This window comes from Camellia sinensis, chromosome 14 (assembly GCF_055761805.1).
Source record: "Camellia sinensis isolate YWXY chromosome 14, ASM5576180v1, whole genome shotgun sequence".
Lineage (NCBI taxonomy): Eukaryota > Viridiplantae > Streptophyta > Magnoliopsida > Ericales > Theaceae > Camellia > Camellia sinensis.
The window spans coordinates 78,132,077-78,147,783 of NC_138974.1; the positions used below are offsets into that span (position 1 = coordinate 78,132,077).

At 42.1% G+C, this 15,707-nt stretch overlaps 1 protein-coding gene across 10 annotated transcripts in view; it reads left to right on the forward strand.

Moving 5' to 3' along the window:
* Window positions 1–15,707, forward strand: part of LOC114257028 (L10-interacting MYB domain-containing protein) — a 32,441-nt gene that overhangs the window by 1,931 nt on the left and 14,803 nt on the right. Inside the window, exon 3 of one of the 10 annotated variants that reach the window (XM_082905977.1) lies at window positions 6,619–6,814. The exons of 8 other annotated variants lie outside the window; for them this stretch is intronic. The gene's annotated coding sequence lies outside the window, so the exon portion shown is untranslated. Of the gene's footprint in view, window positions 1–6,618; window positions 6,815–15,707 lie in introns of those variants that run through there. One more of the 10 variants, XM_082905976.1, reaches the window with a different exon arrangement.

A 15,707-nucleotide genomic window follows, 5' to 3' on the forward strand; every position in this document is an offset into this window, starting at 1 on the left:
TGTTGGTTAAGTATGGTTATGAATTGTGAAAGGGAGAGTGGACTATGGAGTTCATTAGAGAGTCCTATGGAGTAGGGGTCTACAAAGGGTATTATGAAGGTTTAGGATGACTTCTATGAGCTCATCTCTTTCAAGGTGCATAATGGGTGTCGTGAGATTTTGGTAGGACATTATAGGCCTCCAAAGGAAGCTTTCCTAGAACTCTTCAGGATTGCAGTGAACAAGGAGGTCTTTGTGCAAGATTATAGGACTTTAGATAAAAGGGGTGGGGTTTGAACACCGTTAGACGGTCCAGTGGCTTGCCATGTTTAGGGTTTGTTGTTTTCAGTGTTTGGTATATCATAGGTGATGCCATAGTTGGTGAAAGATCTTTTTGCATGTTGGCATAGAGGTTCTCCAAGAACTAGTAATAGAAAGGCTCCGAAGGGAGTTGGCTCCTTGATCTTTAACCATAGCATAGTATTAAATAACAATATCGAGATATGCATTAATGTTGGCAATACGGTCATATATTAGTCGATATCGGATAGTATTGGGTGATATATCAGTAAATAACGATATCGGAAGTCCAAAATTTCATTACATAATGAACGATACGTGATACAACAATATTTAGAACCCTATACCATACCAACTCTTAGATCCAATGACAGTATAGTATGCAAACCATCACATCCCTAATTCTTCTTCAAATTGACAATAAAGTGCTTTCTCTTTTCACTCCATTATGTGGACCAGATGATTCCAAGTTTACTATTTATGTAAAGTTTGTTAGAATAGTAGAGAGAGAGAGAGAGAGAGAGAGAGAGAGAGAGAAAATAATATGTATGGTATTGAATGAATTGTATTGAATGATTTGTCCTATACAATAGAAGGCCTATATATATAGGCTGAGAAAGAGTATCCTACTAGAAATCTAACTATGAGAAAGAGTATTCTATAAGAGACCTAACTGTGGCAATACTTAATATATCTAGGAAATCAATACTTAATATATGTAGGAATATATACTATATATACATTAACATCTCTCCTCAAACTCAAGGAGGATAAACATCTTGAGTTTGGAGAGAGAAACTAAAACATGAAATAAAACTAAATAAAATAAAAGGCAAATAGATTGCAAAATCTGAAATGGAGCGCAAGGGCGCTTGAAATAGATCAGAGGCCGGAACTAAAGCCAGGAGACAATTCATTGTCTTTGTAACCAAACGCGGCTTCTAGATCGAGATCTACCCCTTGGGAGCTTCGATTTCATCCAGAAAAGTCCACTGATCAACTGGTTCAACAACGCTTTTCCTCGGAGGAGCAACTATTGTATCTCTGTTTTCAACGATTTCTGGGTTTTCTTTACCCATTGAAAATCTTTGTCCTGCTGACACAATGTTCATCCTGCCTAATATTTTGGGTGACTTATGATGAAACAAATTAGATTCACCATTCTTTTCAGCATCCTGGAAGATTTGTGGATGGACAACCTCCTTAACTCTTTTTGATCCTTGCATAAAGACGCTTTGCCTTCTAGGAGTTGGTGTGGATTTCACCCTATTTCGAGAGATGTCGTCAAGTTTTTTCAAGGAGTGGGTTTCCCGTTTGTGGGCTTCTCCAATTCCTGATTTGCAAACTGACTTGCAAATATTGGACATGATATTGGATTTCTCAATGGATGCTCTTATTTCTTCAAACAGATCAACCTTAGTGCTTTGGTTGTTGTCCAAAGAGAAGTCATCACTATCTAATGTAGATTTTGAGTCTACATATCTCCACCTACACAGATCTTCTTGAATTACGGGTAATAGGTGAGCTTCAGCCTTCTCAAATCCTTTATTTATAATAAACAACTCTTTTGGATCTAGAACTCCTGCACTGGTGAAAAAAGCACTATCCCAAGGTAAACTTTTACTTAAGTTGCTTGCTCTTTCCAATTCAGTGGATTCATAAAATAAGAGCTTTTGCTCCCTTTGCTCGAGTATTTCTACTGCATATTCAGGTTCTCGAGAATCTGTGGTCCCAAACAGCTTGAAACCTTCTTGCTCATCTATTTTCTCCAACACTACCAAAACTTCGTTTAGTTTTGGAATTTATTGGAAATTTGAAACTTGTATAACAATTGTATATAACTGAGATAAACAAACCTGAAAAGAATGATGAATCTAATTCGTTTCCTCATAAGTCACCCAAGATATTAGACATAGACATTGGTGCCAATCAGAAGTGAAGAAATAAACACATGATGGCAGTCATTGTTGACAATCTTGTTCTTGAGATCATATTATACTTGCCTCTGAAATTTGCAGTTCAATGCAAAGTTCTTCTCGACAGTTAATTTCTGCATTTTCTCGTGTTGGCGAGGGGAATACAAACAAAACATCTTCTCCAAAGCTTCCACGATCGGTCTCAAGATCAAGAGGCAAAAACTACAGAATCAAGGATTGGGGATAGAGCAATTGTTGTGGTGTTGCATCAAATAAGCATCACCGAATCAAGAATTTAATCAGTAAATCTTCACGGGATTTGACTTTTAAATCTGGATGTGGAAGTAAAACCATTGCTGCCGCAAAGTCAGCCCACTTGGAAATTGCAAAATCGAAGGTTAACAAAGTTGTGCATTCTAATGCCACGAGGCTACATAGAGTCAATGCACAAGATTCTGTGACTGGTGCTACAAAAGCCATGAGGCTACGTAGAGTCAATGCACAAGATTTTGTGACTGGTGCTACAAAAGCAAATGACAAAGTGGGAGTCAACAAGTATAATAGACTTGGAAATGGTAAAGAGAATGTTATGAGTTAGAGACCCAACACCGGAGCTGGAGGAACGGTTCAGCAGGTTCAGATAGTGACAAAGCAAAAGAGTATTGTTCCAAAGGATGCTGAAAAGAATGGTGAATCTAATTCATTTCCTCATAGGTCACCCAAGATATTAGACAGGATGAGCATGGTGTCAGCAGGACAAAGAAAAAAGATTTCCTTAGGTGCGGACCTTGTCAAAATGGGAAATAAAGTTGTAACCCTTGGATCTGCCTTGAAGAAACTTGATGACATCTCTCGAAATAGGGTGAAATCCACACCAACTTCTAGAAGGCAAAACGTCTATATGCAAGGATAAAAAAGAGATAAGGAGGTTTGTCCATCCACAAGTCGTCCAGGATGCTGAAAAGAATGGTGAATCTAATTCGTTTCCTCATAAGTCACCCAAGATATTAGGCAGGATGAACATGGTGTTGGCGGGACAAAGATTTTCAATCGGTAAAGAAGACCCAGAAATCGCCGAAAACAGAGATACAGTAGTTGCTCCTCCGAGGAAGAGTATTGTTGAACCAGTCAATCAGTGCGCTTTTCTGGATGAAATCGAAGCTCCCATGTGGGTAGATCTCGATCTAGAAGTCGTGTCTAGTTACAAAGACAATGATGATAACTGGTTCAAAATAAGCTATTAGTTCTAGCCAGTTTCTATATCAGTCCGGCACGACCTTAAACTGTCCTGGCATTAGTTCTAGCTAGTTCCTACAATGGTCCGATACGACTATAAACTGTCTCTTGGCATTAGTTCCAGCTAGTTTTTATATTGGTCTGGCGCAACCTTAAATTGTTCTGGCATTAGTTTCAACCAGTTCCTACAATAGTTTGGAGAGATAAACTAAAACATGAAATAAAACTAAATAAAATAAAAGGCAAATAGATTACAAAATCCAAATGGGAGCGTAAGGGCGCTTGAAATAGATCAGAGGCCGGAACTAAAGCCGGGAGACAGTTTATGGTCATGTCGGACCATTGTAGGAACTGGCTGAAACTAATGCCAGGATAGTTTAAACAAGAATTTCAATGCTCTCAAGTCCGATCATCACTTTGCTGTGAAACACGTAATCCAATCACCTTCTTGAAACTTCACTACTCTCTTTCATTGCTCTTATAAATATCCTAAAATCTGAACGGGAGCTCAAGGGCGCTTGAAATAGATCAGAGACCGGAACTAAAGCCGGGAGACAGTTTATGGTCATGTCGGACCATTGTAGGAACTGGCTGAAACTAATGCCAGGACAATTTAAGGTCGCGCCGGACCGATATAGAAATTGGCTGGAACTAATGCCGAGAGACAGTTTATGGTCGTGTTGGACCATTGTAGGAACTGGCTAGAATTAATGCCAGGGCAATTTAAGGTCGTGCCGGACCGATATAGAAACTGGCTGGGACTAATTGCTTATTTTGAACCAGTTATCATCATTGTCTTTGTAACCAGACGCGGCTTCTAGATCGAGATCTATCCACATTGGAGCTTCGATTTCATCTAGAAAAGCCCACTGATCGACTGGTTCAACAACGCTCTTCCTTGGAGGAGCAACTACTGTATCTCTGTTTTCGGCGATTTCTGGATCTTCTTTACCCATTGAAAATCTTTGTCTTGCTGACACCATGTTCATCCTGCCTAATATCTTGGGTGACTAATGAGTAAACGAATTAGATTCACTATTCTTTTCAGCATCCTGGACGATATGTTAGAATAGTAGAGAGAGAGAGAAAATAATATGTATGGTATTGAATGATTTGTCCTATACAATAGAAGGCCTATATATATAGGCTGAGAAAGAGTATCCTACTAGAAATCTAACTATGATAAAAAGTATCCTATAAGAGATCTAACTGTGGCAATACTTAATATTATCTAGGAAATCAATACCTAATATATGTAGGAATATATACCATATATACATTAACAAAGTTATCCTTCTTCACCCAATATTTTGTTTTTAACCTTATGAAGCTGGTGGTTTCTCAGATAGAACCACATTCCTTTTGCATGCGGCTATAGCTAAGTGTCTAACTCTATTTGTCCTAGCTTCCTTCTGTTGCGGCTAGTGCTTGTTAATTAAGTTGATTGCCCTTGAGACGTTATAGCTTTTGGCATTGGGCATTGTCTTGAGGTGCTGTTGAACTTGTTAAATTTGCATAAGAGAAAGAAAAGATCGAAAGGAAGAAGAAAAAGAGAGGACGACTGAGTTTATTAACACACTAATAATCTTAGGGTTCTCCCCTCTTATACATATTTATAATAAAGACTAAAAAAACTAAGGACATAACTACCCTTAGACACTAATACTTAACACTCTCCCCCAAGTTGATGTAAATATATTTCTCGTGCCCAGCTTAGTAAATACATCAGCTAATTGGTCTTCAAACTTCACAAAAGGCATGCATATTAAACCCTTATTCAATTTCTCCTTAATGAAATGTCTGTCGATCTCAATATGCTTTGTTCTGTCATGCCGAACATGATTGTGAGTAATACTAGTGGCAACTTTGTTGTCACAATGCAGAGTTAAGGGTGTGAGAATAATATTAGTATAGTATATATTATGTGAATATTGTTTCCTATTTAGGATTGCTTTAGGTTTATTTGTTTCCTATTTAGGATTGGTTTAGGTTTATTCTTGTTTCCTATTTATGATTAGGTCTAGAATTGCTATATATATTAGATGTACACATTGTATTAAAACAATTATATATACAGTTTTATTTAGAAAACTAACATGGTATCAAAGCTTGGTTCGAAACCTGAAGGACTTGAAACCCTAGTAGCCATCTCTAATTCTAATCTCTGGTCTCACGAAGTCGACCCATCTGAGTTGGGTACTTCGTCTGGTTGTTTCGTCTGGTTCGTCTAGTCATTGTAGTTCATCATCGCAATTTGTCTGGATCTTTAGTGTTTGTTTTGCTGCCATTGGGTGTTCATTGAAGTCGTATTTGTCACTAGAATTGCAACTTGACAACACGTTGACCCATCTGGTTCGTGCGAGGGATCTCTCTCTCTCTCGTTTTGGTTCGCGAAGGTCTCTCTCTCTCTCTCGCACCTCTGTCTGACCTTGTTCTTCTCGCTCGACTTCTGGTTCTCTCTCTTTCTGGCTGTGTCGATTGAAGCTCTTCGTCATTGGTCTCTAGTTCTCTGCTTCGACTTGCTGGACTTTACCTCAACGTTTGGTTCTTTTGTTGGTTTCAACCCCTTAGCTTTCTGGTTATTATGATGTCTCTAGCTCCGGATGAGTGTGCCTTCTGCCATCAGAGGGGCCATGTGAAGTGTCACTATCCCAAGAAGGGATGTCTATCTGGCTCGTATTCTCAGCAGTCTCGGACCCAGTTTTGCCCTTCTTCTCCGAGTAATTTTCAGGCTTCTGTTGGTTCTATTGTATCTACTCCAGCTCCTGATCCTGACTAGGCTTCCTTGAGTGCTCAGATTAGTCAGCTTCAGCATGCATTGTCTACCTTCCAGCCATTCCCGTCTACTTCCATTGTTTCCTTTCTTCATTCTGGTTTGCTTGGGTCTTCTTCAAGTATCTCTTCATCTATCTGGATTTTTGACTCTGGTGCCTTTCATAATATGACTCCCCATCTCTTCTTACTTCAAAATTGTACTCTCCCTCCTTTTCCTATTACTGTTAATACTGCTAATGGGTCTAGTATGTCTATTATATCTGTTGGGTCTGTCTTATCGTCTGCTATGTCTGCTGTCCTTATTCCATCTGTCCTTTATGTTTCTCAGTTATCTGTCAGTTTATTATCTATCAGTCATCTTGATGCCTCTGATTTTAATATTATCTTTTCTTCTTTTATCTATTCTGTGCAGGATGTCCAAGCAGTAGATTGGGATTGGCCGTAGAGTTGGAGACCTCTATGTGGTGGAGAGCTTGCATCTACCTATGACAACTTCTCCAACAACTTTTTCCTCTTTTCAATTAGATTCTCTGTCCACTCCTTTCTACTTGTGGCATTCTAGATTAGGCATTTGTTTGCTGACTGCTTATGGTCTTTAGCTCAGTCAGGTATATTGGGTAAAGTTTTTCCTACTGAACTTACTGAATGCCGGGGGTGTAAACTTGTCAAAATGATAGCCTTACCTTTTCGTAAAAGTATTTCTATATCTGATACATCGTTTTCTTTAGTTCATATTGATGTTTGGGGCCCTTCTCCTATTCTCACCAAAGGGGGTTTTGCATACTATGTGTCATTTGTTGATGACTGCACTCGTTACACTTGGGTTTATCTTATGACTCATAAGTCTGATTTCTATCAAATATACCGTACCTTTCAGTCTATGATTATTACTTAGTTTGGGTCTACAATTAAAGTGTTACGTTCTGACTTGGGTGGGGAATATTTTAAAAATGAGTTCTATGAGTATTTGGCTAATTTGGGTACCATTCACCAAACTTACTGTACAGATACACCTGCCCAAAATGGTTGAGTCAAGCGTAAACACCGTCATCTCCTTGAGACAGTAAGGTCTCTTCTTCTCTCTGCCTTAGTTCCGGCTCTATTTTGGGAGGAGGCAGTTCTTACTGCTGCTTTTCTTCTCAACCGCATGCTTACTCCCTTTCTTTTTGGTCGGTCTCCTTATGAGGCTTTGTTCTCGCAAATTCGTAACTACTCCCTCTTTCGTGGGTTTTGGGTCTGCCTGTTTTGTCCTTCTTTCCCGCAAAGATAGGACCAAACGTAGTGCCCGGTCTGTCCTCTGTGTCTTTTTGGGTTATAGTTCTACTCAGAAAGGTTATCGGTGTTACGACCCTGTTTCTCGTCGTCTTTATGTCTCCCGTCATATTTCTTTTCTCGAACGTCTATCTTACTTTTAGCTTCCTCCTCTCACCGCCCCAGTTTCCAAAGAGGATTTGGTTCATATTGATCCGTTTCTTTCTGAGGTCCCGTCTAATGAGTACATCTCTACAGTTCCTCCTGAGCTTGTTCCATCTTCTCGTGCTTCTCCTCCGGCTGCTTCTCCTTCTTCGGTTTCTTCTCCTCCTCCATTGTTAGTTTATTCTCGTTGCAAGGCTCCTCCTCTACCGGTTGTCTCTGCCCTTGTTGCTGATCTTCCTGCTTCTGACTACTCTGATCCTGCTGCACACTGATATCCTACTTGAGTGCGTCATCCTCCAAACAGATTGGGTTGGTCTAATACATGTTTTTCTACTTCCTATCATATTTTTGTCTGCTATTCACTCTTTTTCAGAACTTTAGTCTTACAAGGAGGCCTGTCAGGTAGGAATGGCAACGGGGGTGGGGCGGGGCGGGGCCGGGGATCACACTCCCCGTCCTAGATCTCCGATGCTCGAATTTTCCCCGGCCTCGGCCCCGATCCTCGACGGGGAATCTGTCACTATCCCCACCCCCGCCCCCAACAGGGATCGAGTTTCCCCGACCCTGAGCATTCCCCGGCTAAAATTTCAGAAAATTTCATCATCAACAACAAGAAGTTCATCATCTAAAAAAAGTTTCAGAAAATACAACTCATCATCAACAACAACAACAACAAGTTCATCATCTAAAAACAGATCTGAAACAAAAAAAATTTCAGAAAAGTTTCAGAAAATTTCATCATCAACAACAAGCTCATCATCTAAAAAAAGTTTCAGAAAATACAACTCATCATCAACAACAACAAGAAGTTTATCATCTAAAAACAGATCTGAAACAAAAAAAATTTCAGAAAAGTTTCAGAAATTTTTAGAAAATTTCATCATCAACAACAAGTTCATCATCTAAAAAATATATATATATATATAGAGAGAGAGAGCGCTTCACGGTTCACTCCATGAATCATGATCTAAGGGCTGATTCACGATCTGTTGGCTGATTTACGATCTGATTCCGAGAGTGATTCACGATCTGTTGGTGATCGGCGATGTGGTGATTCAAGATCTGTTAGTGATTCACGGGGTGTGATCAAATCTGAGAGAGAAAGCGTGAGACCGAGAGGGACAGAGGAGAAGAGAGAAGAGAGTGGTTCTTCCATTGACGATTGGTGTTGGTCGGTGACAAGGCAGTAATGGAGGTGAGGAGAAGAGTGAGAGAAAGAGAGAGAGAGAGAGAGAGTAATGTGGAGAAGAATGGATTTTGTGAAATCCGTGAATAGATGAGGGTAGATAGTGAATAGGAAAGTATATATACGGGGATAAGTTTGGGGATAAACTGGGCCGGGGAACGGGGACGGGGCCGGGCCAGGTACGGGGCTGAAACACTTATCCCTGTCCCCGGCCCAAATCTGTTCGGGGATTAATTTTTAAATACCATCCCTATCCCCGTGGGGGTATTTTTCGGGAAAAACCCGCTCAATTCGGGGTCGGGGGTCGGGTCCCCATCGGGCCGGTTTCAAATTGCCATCCCTACTATCAAGATCCTCATTGGGTTCAAGCTAAGGAGGATGGGTTGTCTGCTTTACAGAAAACTAGTACTTGGGAGTTGGTTCCTTTGCCTGTTGTAAGAATTTAGTTGGTTACAAATGAGTTTACAAAATCAAGACTCATTCTGATGGTTTTCTTGAGGGCTACAAAGCTCGTCTAATTGCCAAACGTTTCTCACAGGAGTATGGTATTGATTATGAGGAGACCTTTGCTCCTGTTGACAACTACTGTTCGTACTTTGATCTCTGTCGTTGTTGTTCGTTGTTAGCCTCTTTATTAGATGGATGTTTAGAATGCTTTTCTTAATGGTCATCTCATTGAGGAGGTTTACATGCGTCCTTTCCTTGGCGTTCACCATTCTTCTGGACAGGTTTGTCGCTTTCGGCGTGCTCTATATGGTCTGAAGCAATCTCCTCGTGCTTAGTATGATCGCTTTTAGACTACTGTTACTGAGCTTGGGTTTCATCGTTGTGCCTAAGACTGCTTTATTTCTTCTCCAAACCTCTACTGGATTTGTTGCGTTATTACTGTATATGGATGATATGATCATCACTGGTTCTGACTCTTCTGTTATATTTGAGGTCAAGCAGCATCTTTTCCGCACCTTTGAAATGAAGAATCTGGGCCCATTGCAGTATTTTCTTAGTATTAAGGTAGTTTTTTCTCCTAAGGACTGCTTTTTCTCCAAAGGGCTACTTTCTCTCTTAGGCTAAGTATGCCAATGAGGTTATTCATCGTGCCGGTCTTATTGACTTTAAGATTTCTGATACCCTTATTGAGCTTAATGTAAAGCTCAACACTATTGATGGTGTTCTTCTGAATGATCCTACTTTATATCGAGAGCTCGTGGATTGCTTAGTCTATTTAACAGTTACTCATTCTGATCTTGCTTATGCTGTTCATGTGGTTAGCCAGTTTGTCTGTACTCCTCGCTTCACACATTGGGTTGCCTTGGTTCGAATTCTTCGCTATCTTCGAGGTATTATATTTCAGGGTTTACTATTGTCCTCTACTTCGTCTCTAGATTTGGTGGCCTATGCTGATTCTAATTGGGCTGGTGATGTTACTGATTGCAAGTCCACGTCTGGTTTCTGTATGTTTCTTGGCGATTCCTTGATCTCTTGGAAAAGCAAGAAACAAACTGTTGTTGCTCGTTCTACTGCCTAAGCTAAGTATCGTGCTATGGCTTATGCTACTGCTGAAGTTGTCTGGCTTTGTTGTCTTCTTTCTGACTTGGGTGTCCCTCAGTCTTCTCCGACCTCCCTCTATTGTGACAACCGCAGTGCTATTGAGATTGCACATAACACTCTCTTCCATGAGCGGACCAAGCACAATCAAATTGATTGTGACTTTGTTCGTCAGCATCTGCAGTCTGGTTCTATCTCGTTTCCTTTTGTCTCTTCGGCTTTGCAGCTTGCTGACTTCTTTACCAAAGACTCACACTGCTGCTCAGTTTTAGTTTCTTCTTGGCAAAGTCTCAGTGTTTTTTGCCCAAACACCTTGAGTTTGAGTGGGGTGTGAGAATAATATTAGTATAATATATATTATGTGAATATTGTTTCTTATTTAGGATTGGTTTAGGTTTATTTGTTTCCTATTTAGGATTGGTTTAGGTTTATTCTTGTTTCCTATTTAGAATTAGTTTAGGTTTATTTTTGTTTCCTATTTAGGATTAGGTTTAGAATTGCTATATATATTAGATGTACACATTGTATTAAAACAATTATATATACATGTACTGAAAGGGGTTTAGGAATACTTTTTGATCCAGACAAACTTTCCTGATCCTTGAAATGGTACCTGAAAGAGGAACAAACGCTCTGGATGGGGGTGCCAGAATTAGCCCTCCAACAAGCAAGTTAGTCCTTTTGTCTTTGTGTTTACTTTTCTTGTAAGTTATCTGTTACTTTCTCACATACCTGTCCTTGATCGAGGCTCCTCCTTTTATACTACTTCAGGGCCCATGGTTGGGCCCACACTTGATCCTTAAAGTAATTAATTAGTCGGCTCTCTAGCTTGGTCCTTTGGCTTCCATTCAGCTCTTTTCATGGCAGATTTGCATACGTTGCTACGTGGGCTTCTGGGTAGGGCTGATTTGTATACGGCCCCATTCTCTAATGGGCCTACTGTTGAGCTTTCAATCACATTGATTAAATTCGGCCCCCACAATTGCCCCTCGAACATCGGACTAGTCCTATTCAGTTGGCGTGCTCGGTTCGTGCAGACATTTCATTTGGCTTGCAGATGGAAAAGTTATTGAAAGTAAAAATACAGCGCTCGCGCTCCTTTCAATACTGAATCGTCAGAATGAACACGATCATAAATCATTACAACTTCCGCCCCTTCGTACTTGACATTCATCTAATGCGATTTGAAAACGCGCTGTCCCTTCGTGTTTTTTGAATTGAAAGGTTTTTGGGTTGTTTTCAGTATTCCTTCTCACTTTTCCTTCAAGACCTCTGCAATTTTCGCCTGCTCCCTATCGTTCTTCTCTCTCTGACCTGTAAGTCCTCCTTTCTTTTGTATTGCTGCCTCATTCCAGCTCCCAGACGACATCCATTTGTCCCTTGTGGCAGACAGCGTGGTTGACATAGAGAGGACTGATGCGAGCATGATCATCTTTCCTCTTCTGTCAATCGTTGAGGGCGGAGTCCATTTTCCCCTTCATCCTTTTTTGAGGGTCGTTCTATATTATTTTGGGGTTTTATCCCTTCCCAACCAAACGTAAACTTTTATCGAATTATAATGGGCATATTAGAATTGAATCGCTGACTTAGGCTTAACCTAGGAATCCCTGCTATTCGACACTGCTATGTCTTGGCGAAATCATTCGGTCGGCAAAGACGTTACTTTCTTAGAGCCAAGGACACAAATCACCAGTTGGTGACTATGCTTGCTAGTTTTGGCAAGCGAGTTGCCGACGTCATGGTTGTTGTCCAAGGCAACTGGGAATTCGCAATGGTGAAGATCGCCTGGACAAAAAGGCGAGCCAGGTGGCTGTATAGACCCATTTTTTGTTTCTCTCTGTAAATTCATTCGGCTTTGCTTCCTTATCTTTTCATCTGCATGCACGTAACGATCTAAAAAAGCCCTTACTTTGGCCGATGACGCTGTGCTTGCGCAAGTCAAAACTACACTTGAATACTTTGGTCGTCCAAACCTTCAAAAGCAAGGGCGCGCCACCCATGTGCTATTGAAATACGACCCAACGTATTCAACTTTTTTGGTTGCTGACCACATCCCAATTCCAAGATGTGAACGACATCTCACGACACTCATTTTCCTAAGCTTCAAGAGCCTAAGGGACATTGGTCTTGAGGGTTCAGCCTCGGACGACCAGGGTGGTGAAGTCGGCTCGGACGACCAGGGTAGTGAAGTCGGCGATCAGATTGCTGAGCAGCCAAGCCAGTCCAACTCGGACGGGTCTGAGGATCGTTTGGGAGAGGAAGTTGATAGAGCGCTCAATTTGGCCTTTGAAGAAGTCGGCTTTAATCCTCCTTTCACTTCAGGCCGAATAGATCCGTCTCCCTTAGAGGACAACATTTTCACCGACTTGGGAGACTTACCCGGCACAGACCCTGAGAACATGGCTGGAGAATTACTTGCACAATTTGCAAGGAGAAGAAACGTCGAGAGGATGGAGGCCAAAAGGAGGGCTGAAAGCATTGGAACTCAAGAACCTCCACCGGCGGCTCCTGTTGAGGAAACGGAGTGAGAGATTGTTGTGGCCGACTTAGTGCTTGAACAACAATCAGAAGTAGGTGTTGAACAAAGGGGGGGAAAAATGCCCCGTCGAAATAGAAGCCAGGTCATCCGAAGAACCAAGCGATAAACGGCCCAGAGTGGAAGAGACGTCCCAAGACCTAGTCGCGCCGTTTATCGTTCAACCTAGAATGAAGCATGCGCCGGTTGCCACCGATGCGTCGGTTATTAAAGACCTTGCTGTGGCCCTAAGTGTGGCTTCGGCAATTTCATTGCCAGTAAACAAGATCACGTTTCGTGTAGAGTCGGACGTGGTTTCAATAGCATTGGCTGCCCAGTCGGCTGTATTGGTACATAATACTTGATGGAAATTTACTTTTACATGTTGAATGTTCCTTTACACGCCAACTAATGTGCCTGTGTTTTGTTTCAGGCAGCGGGGAGAATCGCAAAAATTGGCTGTCGTCATTGCGACGCTGTGGAGCAAATCGGTGTACTCAAAGTCGAGATTGAGATAGAAAAGGCGAGGCTAAAGAAGCGTTAGCTGAGTTGGCGGTGGCATCGATAAGAGCCGATGCTAATGCCGATGCTGATGCCGAAGCCGAAGTCGAAGCCGAAGCGCAGAAGGCGACAGAGGAGTGCTCGAAGGTCGATGCTGAAGAGCAGAAAGCTAAGCATGCTGACCAGCTTCCTCTGGCCACTGAGGAAAGGGCAAACGTAAGTGACGACGCACTAAAGTTGCCCAAAAAGGTGATCAATCAGTTGGAGGCCGACTTGGTGGAGGCGAAGAAGGCAAAGGATCTTGCCGAGTCAGAGGCGTCCAAGGCGTTCGACGTTGGAGAGCTGGCGGCCACTGAGAAGTATACGGATGAGGCCTTAAAATTTGAAAACCGCGGCTTCAAGCATGACTAGCTCAAAGCTCTGGCGGCCGCAAAGGTGACGTTGGATTAGTTGATTCCCTATGAGCAACTAGAAGTTGAGTCGCTGGAGTCTGATCCTGAAGAACTATAAAGTCAGGCGAATCAATGTGAAGTGGTTTTTAGTTTTGTTTTTTGTAAGTTTGCCTGATGTTAGTTTTTCCATACATTTTTTGTAGTTTTGCTCATGTTGTTTAGAGGTCACTTTTAGGGTTGTTTTCATGTATAAAGGGAAGTCTGTATTCACTCAGTTTATTAATGAAAATGGTTTGTGTTGTGTGAATCAATAGGGAAGCTTTTTGAATAAACAAGCCAAAAAATTGATAAGCTCACGTTAGTGGCCAAGTGGGGCAGTGTAATGTAATTCGGTACTAACATAAGTGGCCGAATAGATTCATTTATTTGCCCTTGCCCCAGTTGGACACGTCGTGCCAGCGCCGATTAAAACAGATTGCCCAACATTGATCAGCTCACGTTAGTGGCCAAGTGAGGTAGTGTAACGTAATTCGGCACTAACATAAGTGGCCGAATAGATTCATATAGTTGCCCTTGCCCCAGTTGGACACGTCGTGCCAATGCCGATAAAACAGATTGCCCAACATTTATCAGCTCGTGTTATTGGCCAAGTGGGGTAGTGTAACGTAATTCGACACTAATATAAGTGGTCAAATAGATTCATTTATCTGCTCTTGCCCTAGTTGGACACGACGTGACAGCGCCGATTAAAACAGATTGCCCAACATTGCTCAGCTCACGTTAGTGGCCAAGTGGTGCAGCGTAACGTAATTCAGCACTAACATAAGTGGTCGAATAGATTCATTTATTTGCCCTTGCCCTAGTTGAACACGTCGTGCCAGTGCCGATTAAAATAGATTGCCCTTGCCCCAGTGCGGTGGCGGTTGTGGGTTGCATCGAAAACATTGCATCCGTAATTAATGAATAGGATACACAGTATTTATGAGGCTTTAGGCATCGGTAAATAGATTTGGCACAAACAAGGAAAGTGGTAGTCGCTGATTAGAGAGTAAGCAGCGAAGATAGTGTCGATGGTGGTCGTACTGCGTCATCATGAGCAGTCATATGTCTGGGAGGCTATTTTTCAACAATAAAGGAGAAGGAAGGAGCTTAGCAGAGTTGGACGCAGAAATGCATCGCAGATTTGATAGCGAATCTCAGAGAACAGGAAACGTCGCAGCGGAGGTGTGAGAGAGACGTTGGTCACCCAGACGTCGAAGTAGGTCATCCAGAAAGGTTGAAGTAGAGAAATCCCCCAGAGATGGGTTATAGCAGCGATGGAGCATGAGGACGGTGAATGGGTAGCCATTGTGCGAAACGAGTTGAGTAGGCCGCCTCGCCCCCTGAATTTTTCTGTCTTTATTGGGAACAGACCGATGACTGAAGCGGACTCCATCATTCGTGATCCGAATGTGGCGTTGGTGTTTACTCAGCAAATATTCCCACTGAAAGTGCAGCAATCGCTTGTCGGCAAGAGTGATTATGAAGTCTTCAGGGAAGGCCTCCATGGGGCGATTAGAGGACTCTATAGCTCGTATGAGATCGGCATGCGCCTTCGTGTCGCGTAAAGAGAAATGGAGCAGAAGGATAGACGCATTCGGAACTTAGAGCGTCATGTAGAAAAGGCCGAGGATGAGGTGCGAAGAGCAAAGGCTACAGAGACTCAGTCGGCTGGCGCGGCGAATTTGGTTGTGGTTGACAGGGTGAATCAACGCTTGATAGATCATGCTATAGCCGATCGTGAGACGGTCAGTGTTTTTGCAAGGGAAGCGATACGAACACGGGCCTATGAGGAGGGTTTCTTTGACAGTCGGAAAATCGGCATCTAAAAGACCAGGGGGAAGTTGGCCGACGACGTTTGCTGATGTGAGAACTGTGGCTTTAAGCATGGATGAATTAAGGCCCTG